This window comes from Petaurus breviceps, unplaced genomic scaffold (genome assembly GCF_028583685.1).
Source record: "Petaurus breviceps papuanus isolate PSGF00001 unplaced genomic scaffold, PetGlider_PUasm1.0 214, whole genome shotgun sequence".
NCBI lineage: Eukaryota > Metazoa > Chordata > Mammalia > Diprotodontia > Petauridae > Petaurus > Petaurus breviceps.
The window spans coordinates 3458120-3461934 of NW_027185863.1; positions in this window are offsets into that span (position 1 = coordinate 3458120).

Below are 3815 nucleotides of genomic sequence, written 5' to 3' on the forward strand. Positions count from 1 at the left end.
ACTAGTCCTATTTAGTCTAGAGAAAATTTAAGAGTGCCATGATAGCTACCTTCAAGTATTGGATGGGTTGTCATGTGGATGATAGATTCAGGGGTGGGGAACCTGTGGCCTTGAAGTCACAGAGTGAGTCTAAGTTTTGCAGAACAAATCCTTTTATTAAGGGGATTTGTTCTCTGAAGTTTGGATTCAGTCAAAGGACCACACTTGAGGACTTAGAAGGCCACATGTCCATGCCCCCGGCCAGGACTTTCTTTACTTGGCTCTAGAGGGCAGACCTAGGACTAATAGAAAGAAGATTGGATTTGATGCCCTCTGAGGGCCTTTCCTTGTAGTATTCTGTATGACTGGGTGGCTGTTATCCTACCATTCACCTTATTTACATATGATGTTGTTTAGTGATTAGTTCCATCTGATTCTTCATGACCCTATTTGGTGTTTTCTTGAAGAAGATACTAGATTAATTTGCCATTTCCTCCTCCAGCTCATTTTACAGATGAGGAAAATGAGGCAGACTGGGTTAAGTGACTGCCCAGGGTCACACAACTAGTAAGCGTCTGCGGCTAGATTTGAACTCGGGTCCTTTTCTTTCCACGGTACCACCTAGCTGCCCTTTTTACATAGGGCACAGAGATGAATAGATGGTTCAGCTGATTTGATTGAATGTCCTAGTAAGAGAGAGGGAAGGTCTTGTGTTCAAACTTAGCCATAGTTGACCTCATTGACATAAAGGGAAGCCATCAATTATATAGTGACTCCTTTTTATAACGACCATATGGGTAACTTTTCTGCCCAGTGTTTAGGACATCATACAGACAGCTTCTGTTTATGTAAAACAAAGTTCTTAAGTTCCTAGCAGATGGCAGATGAAACTTCCCAGGCTTCACTAGTATTAGGAAAATTACAAAATGAATCGTTTGCATTGCATCTAGAGTTATCACAGGAAAGAGAAAAGCTGTATGTGGTGAGGGAGTTACCCACATTTAATTATCATCCATTTGCAAACACTCCTCAAAGTTGCTCCTAGATGCCTAAGCCTTTATCTTGGCAGCCTCCAGAATGAGGTTTCATGATTATTTTTCCTGGATGCCCTGCAAAGAAGCCTATCCTTTAACTTTATTGGTTTGTGACAGTGCTGGACCAAAGAGGACAGCCTCCTCTCCCAAACTATTGCACTGCTAACTTTCATAGGAGGGAGGCAACAACCGTGCATTGGCCTGCAAACATTCCTCTGTGTACCACCCAGTTTATACTAACCCCACACGGACATCAGGCTTTGAGCCCTCCGTTCCACGTCTGATGAGGCTGTTTTCCAGGCCTGGAATGCAGAAGGTGTTGTCTCTTACTGTCACTGTCACTGCATTCTTGAACTTCCCAGGCCTTTTTCGGTCAGGGGCCAGTTATAGCAGTTCCAGGAGCTGGGGCTGCATCAGTTGCCGAGGGGACCATCTGCTGTGGATAGCATTGTTGGCCCTAACCCCACCGCCATCTCACACTTCCAATTTCTCTAGAAAAAGGTTTAGATACCCATGTATATTATCCTTAATAAAACTTGGGAAAAGTTAATAAGTAAATTATTAATAAACGGTTAACAAATATAATAATAAAGTATATATTTTATATTATATAAATTATATATTGCAATTAATAATAATAAAACTGTAAAACTTGGACTCTGCTAAAAGGTTACACCCAAGGACCTAGAAGGCTACCTGTGGCCTTGAGGCCACAGGCTCCCCATCCCTGTTGGTGTAGCCTAATGAACTCTGAGCCTTGGTATCAGTCAAGCAACTGAATTCTATGGACTTCTGGATTTTTCTTCCTGTTGCTTCCGCTAGTGACAGTGTGAGCTGCTTGAGAGGAGGCCTAGTTTTCTTATTGGTATTTCCCCCCTTGCATTCCCCCCCTCCAAAAAAAAAGAGATTTACTGAGAAAACATATTGGTATGTAGCAAGCTCTTAATAAATATTTTTTCATGCATTCATACCTAATATGCTGGAGGCCTTCCTCCAAAGCTCTTTCAACCTATAGTGCAGGAAGAAGAAAAATTCAAAGATTAACAGTGGGCCATGAAGACTCGACATGAAGATGATACCTGATAGAAGTAGGTACCAAAAGTGAGGAAGGAAGGGAAGAGAAGACAAACCTTATTATACTTTACAATTCTGTCTACAGTCAAACTTGTACTTTATAATACCAGAAACTGTTGTCAGTGGGTAAAGGGAGAATACTGGGGTATTTTTAGCAATTAGGTGGCACAGTGGATAAATTGCCAAGCCTGCAGTCAGGAAGACTCATCTTTCTGAGTTCAAATTTGACCTTAGACACTAGCTGTGCGACCTTGGATAAGTAACTTAACCCTGTTTGCCTCAGTTCCTCATCTGTAAAATAAACTGGAGAAGGAAATGGCAAACCACTCCAGTGTCTTTGTCAAGAAAACCCCCAATGGGGTCATGAAGAGCTGGACACAACTGAACAGCCAGGGTTTTGTTGTTTGTTCAGGGATTATAGCTGGACCTTTTGCTTTGACTGACTATATCTTTGCTCTTCTTCCTCAGGTATAACACACAAAACCTCCAAGTCTAAAGTAGGAGCCAAGACATGGATAGAATGCCATAGATTTCTGCCTTTGTCTCTCAGCCTGTGATCAGTCATTTTGAAATTCCATTCCTGAAGGATTCTAACCCTCTGGCCCAGATCCCAGTGAGTAAGGCAGTCCAATGGCCCCCAGCAAAGGAGGTCATATACATTCCCTACATCCCACTCACTGTCTCTCCTGCAGAAATATCTCACACTCCATATTTTCTAATCTAAAAGATTGCCCCCTAGGAAAAATTGCCCCAAATGCCTCATAACAGCCTTTGGGAACCCAGCAGTTTCAGATAAGAAAGCAATAAGCCCAGCCCTTTGACAGGTCAAAGGAACTATTGAAACAATGTTGTTTATTCACATCCAGAATGATTCAGTCCCCATATGATGACATACACACACACACACACACACACACTCTCTAATTATGTCATTCTTTTGCATCCAAACCCTCAAACCAGCCCAAACCTATGTCTGAAAATGAAGTAAGTGGGAAATCATTGTCAAGGTACATCTCACAATGAAATCCTTCCATGAGTCTAATAGAAAGGAAGGAAGGAAGGAAGGAAGGAAGGAAGGAAGGAAGGAAGGAAGAAGGAAAGAGAGAGGAAGAAAGAAAGAGAAAGAAAGAGAGAGAAAGAAAGAAAAAAGACACAGGTGGTCCTGAATCTTTCTGTAATGCCACTTGGCACAGTAGGAGTTCTTGATTGACATGATATCCCTCAATCTCCCTTCTGCTACAAAAAGCAGCAGAGTTGTCAGGTGTTAAGAACAAGAGGGGATCCAAACTCCCAGGGAAAGGAACGTGAGGAAATGTCAAATATATATACAGGGAGAATGGCAGCACTAGCTCCTTGCCCAACCTGGTCACTAATCCCATTAACCATGCTCCATGATAAACTACCTATGGCCAAAGAAGATCAGAGGTTCTGCTCCAGTTCCTACAATCCCTACTGTGCTCCAGTTCACTCTGGATTCAATGTTCCAGCTACCATGGAAAGAGTAAGCTGAGTCCCTGATTCCTATTTCTCCGCCTTTTGACTAATTCCATGGGAAATGAACATCAAGCATCTAGAGAGAATTGTGATTATACAAGATGATGTGTTCAGATTATGTGTGTGTGTGCATATATATATATATGCATGTGTTTATGTTTATTTGGCCTCCTGGGTCCCAATCAGTACTATGTAGCACTCCCTCTTGGAGCAGCTAGGTGAGTTAGTGGATAT